The following is a 10,037-nucleotide window of genomic DNA, read 5'->3' as shown; positions in this document are numbered from 1 at the left end:
ATAACGTGGTTTTAAAAAAAAGGTGTTAAACTTCAAACTTTACAGGCAAAATTCTAAAGAACATTACGTTTTTTTTTTGTTTTAAATTTGAATATATTATTTATTTGTGAGTAAATTAATTATTTACTTTTCGGTGAGTAAATTAATTATTTACTTTTTAATAGAAACTTGAAAATGGGGGGGGGGCGTGAATTTAAAAAAAAAAAAAACGTTTGTCTAAAATATTATATTCGGTTTATTGGAAAGAACATAAAATTTCACATTGACCCTGAAAATATCGTAAAAATAGAATCAATAAAAAAAATTTTGATAGATTTTTAAAGTTTAAAAATGGAAAAATATTGAGTTCGGAAAATTCATTAGTTTAAAAATATATAAATATATTTCTATTACCTTTAAAACAACTTTAATAGTTTATTTTGGAAGTATAATCCATAAAGAAAATAAATAACCTACTTTTAACAGAGAAATTACGAGATTTTTATATTTTATTCGCAGTTAGGGGTGTCAAAAATTCCTACAAAAATTCTGATACACCTATTATTCTGTACTTTAACCTTACAATTGAATGAAAAAAAAAAAACATATAAAACTTTAATTAAACGTGGAAATACGATTTAAAAGAGATTACCTTAAAAAATAGCGCGGACCAGACCACTCTCTGCATTAACACCTGGTAACTTCCAAATTATGCAGTCAAAATTACCTGAATTTACCGTTTCTTTTTTAATGAAACCTTGGTCCTTGCTCCTTTAATTGAAAAAAAAATTAGGGCTTGAATTACATTTTTCGAGGAGTTATAAGCTTGGAAAGATGGGGTGGAATTATTCATTATTTTCACGAAATTTCTGACACACCTACAGAATAAGTACAAAACACACTCCCCTCCCCATATTAAGAATGGCTTTTTAAATAATAACGTTATTATTTCAGCACGGATCACTCTCTGCATGAGTACCAGTTACCATTGTAACTTATTAGAATTGACCAAAAAAATCAGTTGAAACCATTGTTTTTATCCGAAAACTCCATTTCTGTGATATATTTAAACTTTCTTAATAGTTAAGCAAGCTGTTAAAAAAAAAGGAAAACTAAAATAATCCATTTATAAAAAATATAATTTGATTTTTTGTTAAAAACAATTTATTAAAAAAAAAACAAAAAAAACAGACAAAAGTTATATAAAGCGTATGTTCCATTGGCACCGGCTGTAATGAACGACACCACATTATGGCGGTAAAATCAGGTGTAGAGGCTGTGAAATGTGAGGCGCACGTTTCAACCGGTGTTAGGGAAATTAACCCTCATTATATTTTTGCCCGTTTTTTTTTTCAACAGATTATCTATATATTAATACGATATCATGTGTGTTATTTTCTGTGTCAAGCTTACATCCGGGTCGTTTAATTGTTATGTACTTCCATTTCTTGTCATAAATAATTTTACCAAGAATTCTTCATAAGTTTTGGTTTCGGTTTCAATTATGGCTGAAGAAACTCAAGTTATTTATTTATATATATATATATATATATATATATATATATATATATATATATATATATATATATATATATATATATATATTTTCATAAGTTTTTATATCGGTTTTGACTCAAGCTAATTCACCTAAGTCATATGGATATTTTTTTTTATAATCACAACTTTATAATATATAAATCGATAGAACATTAACTCTATAATAATATATGCGAAATCTGCAAGAATTAAAATATATTTTACAACTAGGCTTTGCCGGGCATTCATGCCAGCTTAGATAAATACTTTTGCAGTTTTAACATAAAACGCTACAATAATATCAGAGCGTCTCCATTTACTCTGAACATCTACAGAATGCCAACATCAATATATTACATATGAATGAGTCCCCTGTGGAATTTCTACATGTCCTACTATTTTAATTATCAATTCTCTATAAATAATAAAAATCAAACTGCTTTTTATAAATAGACTTTTAGGCATTTTCCAATATTGCCAAGAAAACAAAAAAGCAAAAACAAATCTGGCATCAATTGAAATTAATGGTTCTCGTCTTGGGGAGGCCTCATGTTTTGACAAGCTTCTGGGCTTGACTTTTACTCCTGATCTGGAATACATATATTAAATCCGTTGCCAAGGCCGCTGGAAAAATGGTGGGATCCTTCTATCGATCCAGTAGATATCTCACTGCTGATGCAATTCTCTATCTATATAAGAGCCAGGTACGTCCAAGGATGGAGTACTGTTGCCACATCTGGGCAGGAGCTGCTAGAAAGGACTTATCCTGCCTTGATAGAGTTCAAAATTGACTTCGTAGCCTCGTAGGGGATGTCCTCTTCTCTTCCCTGCAACCTCTTTCTCACAGAAGAAATGTTGCGAGTTTGTCTCTGCTTTATCGTTATTTACATGGCAAGTGCTCGGCTGAGCTCCTATCTTTGGTCCCCCTCTCGCCAAACTTTCAGAAGAAACACCCATCTAGCAGAAATCACTATCAATAATTTCCCCCACTCTTTATCTGTACTTAAACCTAAACGTAGATTCCATGAGCAAAGCTACATGCCTATGGAATTGTCTTCCGTTTTCCTGCTTTCCAGCTGATTACAATATGCTTGTCTTCAAGTCTAACGTAAACAAGTTTTTGATGAGCCGTTCCATATAAGTTAACGAATTCACCAAATTTCCAGTACTAACGATTACTATATTGTCCAATTTCTACGGTACACTCTTTAACCCTTATCCTCGAGTGGCCTCAAGGCCTTGATAAGTAGTGATACTCATGTAAAAAAAAAAAAAATAGAAAACAAATATTACCAAAGGCAAGATAAGTCACTCTCCTACTCACCTGGATAAATCTTTCATGTTTTAACTTATTTTAAATTGTTTATTTGCAACACAAGTAGTGCCAAATCTTAAGTTAGAACAAGAAAAATGGCTGACATTAGACGGTTATGTTGGGAGTTGTGATAATCACTAGAAATCGAAAATTAAAAAAAAAAAACTGGTAGAAACCTACTCAATAAATGTCAATGCTTTGCCGAAAATATCTGAAATCTGATTAATTTTTCTTTTTTTACATAATTTTCCCATGTAAATTAGATAGAAAAGTGAATTTTATGGTGTGTGAAAAAAATCGTTGCTTTTTTTTTTTTTTTTTTTTTTTTACATAGGCATCACCACATTATCAAGGCCAAGAGGCCACTCAAGGATAAGGGTTAAAGAGTGTACAGTAGAAATTGGACAATAGAGTAATCATTTTTATTTTAGTAATATTACTAAGAGCCTAATTCATGTCGGGGATTAATCTTGGGATGTAATTTGTCGATCAGGATTGAATCTTTGTATCAAAGAATGAAGAGCCTAATTAATGTTGGCGATTAATTTTGGGGTGTAATTTGGCAATCAGGATTGATTCTTTGTATCAAAGAATCAATCCTGATTGCCAAGATATAATACACCAAAAACAGAAATCCAAGTTAACTAAAATAAATAAATATATATATTTTTAAAAAATTAGAAAAACTCTCGAAATAACTTCTAACCACTTTGTCATAACACATATAAATAAATAATTATAGTCAATAGAATATTGCTATATAATTAAATTAAAGATACAAGAATCCATAAATGAGTATATATACATTACATAACGAATTAAATAAAATACCCCCAGAATAAGAATAATATTACTAAAATAAAAATAAATAAACAAATAAATAAATACATAAAAAAAGTCATGCAACGTTATACACTTAACGGAGAAGAAATATCTGTAACGATTATCCCCCTTAGAACAGCTCATCAAGTAGTCTCCCTTTACCAACCGATTTATTCAAAGTCTACACCCCCACCCCCTCTCAACCAGAACGGAGAAACACAAACAATAAATAAATTAAAATCTCCTCAATATAAAATATAAATTATTATAAAAAAAAATAAGATAAATTAGAAATAAAAATAAAGAAAAACAAAACAAACTTAATCATTGTAAATTAAAAAGCTATCAACAAGTTCCGGACAGTTGTTTACCTCGAGACTGCTACTGTTTATAACAGCACGTTTGAACCAAAGATAAACTATTATAAAAAAAAAAACAAATAAATAAAATAAAATATGATTACACAAAATAATTTAGAAATAAAAATAAAGAATTGAATAAAAAAACCTCTAACCATATTAAATTAAAATACTATCTACAAATTCCGAGTGATGGTTTGCCACAATACTGTTACTGTTTACAACAACACGTTTGAACCAAAGTCAAATAAATATCTGACGAAGAGATCTTTCTCGAAATATTATATAACACGGATATACCACCAGACCGACTTTCCCAGGTGACCACTGTGCAAATATAAATATAATGTGCATAAGAAATATATGAATATGTACACATGTATTTGTAAGTTGTATTAATAAAACTTCTCTCCAGAATGTGCTGCTGCCATTGCGCACAGAAATCACTTTTTCCACTGCTTCAAACGTAATAGATGTATGGAAACTAAAGCCGTTTTCAGGACTGCCAGCAACCATTGTAAGAAAGTAATAAGGAACGCAAGAGAGTTGTATGCTCAATCTGTTAAGTCCAAAGTAGCTGAGCAGCGGATTGGTTCCCACCAGTTTTGGCAAATAGCAAACAGAATCCTGAACAGAAGCGTGTGCTCCATCCCAACTATTATCAATGGACCTGAGGTAATCTCGTCAGCATCAGACAAAGCCAAACTCTTTGTCAAGAACTTTGCAGCTAATTCTACCCTTTGCGACCAAGACCGCCAACCCCCAATATTTCCTCCTGTATCAGAAAACACGCTATGTGATATACGTATATCTGTACGTGATGTTGCCAAGCTAATCAAAAACCTTGATTCCAGTAAAGCAACTGGCCCTGATGGTATTCCAATTATAGTACTCAAAAAACTTCAACCTGAACTAGCGCCCATACTTACAAAACTGTTTAAACGTTGTCTTAAGGAGAATAGTTTCCCATCTCCCTGGAAAATCTCATCAGTATGCCCTGTATTTAAGAATTCAGGTGATCGCTCATCCCCCTCTCAGTACAGGCCAATAAGTCTCCTGTGCGTCATGAGTAAGTTGCTAGAATCTGTGTTAAATACAGAAGTAATCAAACATCTCAACAAAAATAACCTTCTTAGTGACACTCAATATGGTTTCCGTTCTGCTAGATCTACAGCAGATGTCCTTACAGTTATATCGCATAGGATTAGCAAATCTCTCGACGGTGGCAATCTTTCTAGGGCAATTGTTCTTGACATATCTAAAGCCTTTGATAGGGTATGGCATAAAGGTTTACTTCATAAGATCGCTAGCTATGGTATAGCTGGAAAAGTCTTCTCAATTATTAAATCATTTCTTTCTGATAGGTTCATAAGAGTAGTAGTTGAGGGGCAAAAATCAGAAGCTCACAGTATTAATGCCGGTGTCCCTCAGGGATCCATCCTGGGCCCAACTCTTTTCCTGATCTACATTAATGATCTTCCAAATCATATCCTTACATCATTTGTAGACATTTATGCTGACGACACTACCATTTATGGTACCACATCTAAGACAGTAAACGAGCAAGTACTCTCCAATTCTCTCTCCTCTGATCTTGAGCATGTAGTACAATGGGGAAAGGAGTGGCTGGTTACTTTTAATGCATCTAAAACCAAGCTTCTCTCTTTACATCATTAACATTTTAATCCACATTTGTCATCAATTGAAATGAATGGCTCTCGTCTTCAGGAGGCCTCAAGTTTTGACAAGCTTCTGGGCTTGACCATTACTCCTGATCTTAAATGGAACACGTATATCAAATCTGTTGCCAAGGCCGCTGGAAAAATGGTGGGATCTTTCTATCGATCCAGTAGATATCTCACTGCTGATGCTATTCTCTATCTATATAAGAGCCAGGTACGTCCAAGGATGGAATACTGTTGCCACATCTGGGCAGGAGCTGCTAGAAAGGACTTGTCCTGCCTTGATAGAGTTCAAAATAGACTTCGTAGCCTCGTAGGAGATGTCCTTTTCTCCTCCTTACAACCTCTATCTCACAGAAGAGATGTTGCGAGTTTGTCTCTGATGTATCGTTATTTTCATGGAAAGTGTTCAACTGAGCTTCAATCTATGGTCCCCCCTCGCCAAACTTTCACAAGAAACACTCGTCTAGCTGTAAACACTATCAATAATTTCCCCCACTCTTTATCTGTGCCTAAACCTAAACATAGATTCCATGAACAAAGCTTCTTTCTTAGAACTGCACGCCTGTGGAATTGTCTTCCGTTTTCCTGCTTTCCGGCTGACTACAATATGGTTGTGTTCAAGTCTAAGGTAAATAAGTTCTTGATGAGCCGTTCCATATAAGTTATTAAATTTACCAAATTTTCATTACTAATGATTACTATATTGACCAACTTCTACTGTACACTCTTTAACCCTTATCCTTGAGTGGCCTCTGGGCCTTGATAATGTGGTGATGCCTTTGTAAAAAAAAAAAAATAAATAAAAATAAAACTTTCTCACTTGCTTCAGCTTGTGTCTTTCCGTTACCTCTGCATTGTGCTGCCTTCTACAATTTTATTGTTTTTATTAGTTTTTATTATAAGCAAAGTAAATATTCTAGAGTTCACTTGCCCATTAAATATCTCAGATTTTAAAAAGCTTTCACACCTATTTGATAAATGGCCATAAGGTCATTTAAGACTTTGGCCTTTAATATCAAAGATTTAACATTCTTGGAATTTTTTTTCTGGCGCTGGTTTTGTCTGATCACCACATCCTTTGAAATATTTCATGTTTTCTTATATTTTCTTTGGTTTTGGCACAAGTGAAAATATGGATGAAAATCTCACAACTTTATCAAAACTTTGGAAGAGCAAACATTGGTAAGTTTGTTAACTTAAAAAAAAAAAAACTTTCATTTACATTTAAAATGCTCAAAACATATGAGATTCTACTTTTTTAGGCGATTATGTGTGAGCACACTGAAACGTTATTTTAGAATTTAGAAATGGGGGTTCAGTTGTTCATAAATATAATGTAAGCTGGTCCCATTTCGGTACATTATAACTTTTTAAGCAGTTAAGTAATTTTTACCACTAATTCTAAGGCCGATCAGAAAAATCATAAAATCACATGTAATTACTATAATTTTCGTATTGCCACCCGTACTTAGGGTTAGTAGTTGGAAAGGAGCATGTTTTTTATGACTTTTAACAGTACTATATATTAATAAAATAGCGTGTGTTATTTATTTTGTGTGTCACGATTATATCTGAATGACTATTGTTTCATTATGGTTGGTTGGTTGGTTGGTTGGTTGGTTGTTTCGTTTTACGGCATATCAACCCTTTTCAGGTTATTTAATGCCGAATCTGGTGATTTTGAAGAACGATTTTTTAATATAGTATATTTGTTTTTTAAGTCGTATTCTATTTGACCAATAGTTGGGACCCTAACAGGTGCTACCACTCCAGGTCAGAGTGGACCTGGGAGCAATGGCAATTAAAGCGTAGCTCCACACTCCCTAAGGTCTGCAAGCTGGGGCCCTCACCATCGGATATAGTTTAAGGTCATATCCAGGACCGTTGTTTCATTATGGATTCCCATTTCTTATAATAAATAATTTTACCAAGAATTCTTCATAAGTTTTGGTTTCGATTTCGATTATAGCTGATGGAACTCCAGTGATCTATATTTTTTTTTTTTTTTTTAATAAATAATTTTATCAAGAATTCTTCATAAATTTTGGTTTCGGTTTCGATTATAACTGAAAGAACTCAAGTTGATGCACCAAAGTCATATGGATATTTTTTTTTTTTTTGAAATCGCAACTTTATAATATATAAAAATCAATAGAACATTAACTCTATAATAACATATACGAAATCTGCAAGAATTACAATATATTTAAGCATATGTAATGACGTACTTGCTAGCTTAGATAAAAACTTTTGCAGTTTTAACAAGAGTTACAATAATATCAGAGCATCTCTATTTACACCATGAATACCAACATCAATATATTATATATGAATGAGTTCCCTGTGGAATTTTTGTTTATTTTTACAGCAAAGCAAATCAATTTAATAACCCACCAAATTTATATAATTAAAATAAAATTTAAACATTCATAGAAGGAAGACACATAATAAGTTAACCAAAGCCCAACGCCCTCTCCATGTTAAAAATGGTTTTCTAAATAGTAACATTATTATTTAGAAATTCGTTCGTAACAATGGGGGCCATTGTTAATATTTTGTTCAATCATCGTTTTCTCATTTTACCTACCAATCGTTGACTATTTTCAACTGTTTATGAAAAGTTTCACATAGCATGTTGTACACTAACGATGAACTGATACAATTTGGCTTTGTTTAAAATCAAAACAAATCTTTTGCTGTCTTTCAATTTGCAATATATTACAAAGAAAACATTTGAGAAAAAATATATCCACCCAAAAATTACCTGGGGATTTATGCAATAATTTGAAAATTTACAAAAAAAAAAAAAAGACAAAACAAAAAAAACATATCTAATTAAATATTTATAAATATTAAAAGAATCGAGACTCGAATCGGAATCGGAAATTTAGAACGGAATCAGTAATTGGATCGGAATCAGGAAAAATTTTGGAATCGTCCCACCACTAATATATATACACTTGTGCCCGATATTATTCATACCCCTCGGATCTTTGAGATTTCTATAAGAATATTGCTCAAACCAGAAGGTAGACAATATTAAAGGGATTTCAAACAATAAATCAAGCATAAGCATTTAATTTAAACTCAACAAATAAATAAATTATGCAAGTTTGAAACAGTATACAAAGAAAAACAATAATGGCACTAGTTCAAAATTATTCATACCTCTCTTACTAATAGTCAATAGCATGCCCTTTATTCTTAATAACTGCCTGTAACCGTTTTGGATATTTATCAACAAGGTTTTTACAAGCATCAACACTGATTTTTTACCATTCTTCAATGCAGTAGTTCTCCAAATCCCTCAAATTTCTAGGTTTCCGCTTTTTAACCTCAGTTTTCAATATGTGCCAGAGGTTTTCGATAGGGTTCAGGTCGGGACTCTGGCTAGGCCATTCCAAAATATTAATTTGATTATCCTCAAACCATTTCTTGACTATTTTGGCAGTATGTTTTGGATCATTATCCTGTTGAAGGACCCAGTTTGGTCCTAAATGGAGCTTCTCCGCATCCTGTCTAATGTTTTTCTGGAGTATCTCCAAATATTGCTCCTTCTTCATGGTTCTATCTATCTTGACCAAACTACCTGGACCACTAGCCGAAAAGGAGCCCCAAAACATTAGGCTACCACCACCATGTTTCACCGTGGGTATGGTGTTCTTTGGGTTGTAAGCTTCTCCTTTCTTCCTCCAAACGTAAGAAGCATCCATATGGCCAAACAATTCAATTTTTGTTTCGTCAGTCCACAAAATACTTGAGAAAACGGACTCTGAAGAATTCACATGGGTCCTAGCAAACTTTAGACGTGCTGCAAGGTGTTTTCCGGTGTGCAATGGAGTCCTTCTTGGTCTTCTTCCTTTCAGACCATTTTCATGCAGAGTCCTTTGCAATGTTTGCCTTGATATTTTTATGCCAGAAGACTCCAGATTTTCTAAAATGTCCTTAGTAGTGGTGGTTGGATTTGCATTAACACTGCTTACAATATTCCTGGTGGCTCTAGCAGACAGTTTCCTTTTCCTTCCTCTACCAATCAAGTTGTTTGTTGTGTGGTGGCTCTGGAATTTTTTGATGATGCTCTGTACTGTTGCTGTAGGGACCTCAAATTTCTTGGAAATTGACTTGTAACCTAAACCATCCTTATGTGAATTCACAATTTTAGTCCTAAGATCATTACTAAGCTCTTTTTTCTTCCCCATTCTAATAATTTTTATTCTTTTATTGGTTTTCAGTTGATATCATTTTAATTTCTGAAAAATGCAAAAAACGAAATGAAATTAATCAAAGGTTGTATAAAAGCATTCAAAATAAGAATCAAACAGGAAACAAACAGTCAGAAAC

Source organism: Euprymna scolopes, chromosome 34 (genome assembly GCF_053919585.1).
Source record: "Euprymna scolopes isolate OS-2025 chromosome 34, ASM5391958v1, whole genome shotgun sequence".
Lineage (NCBI taxonomy): Eukaryota > Metazoa > Mollusca > Cephalopoda > Sepiida > Sepiolidae > Euprymna > Euprymna scolopes.
This window is presented reverse-complemented; position numbering follows the sequence as displayed.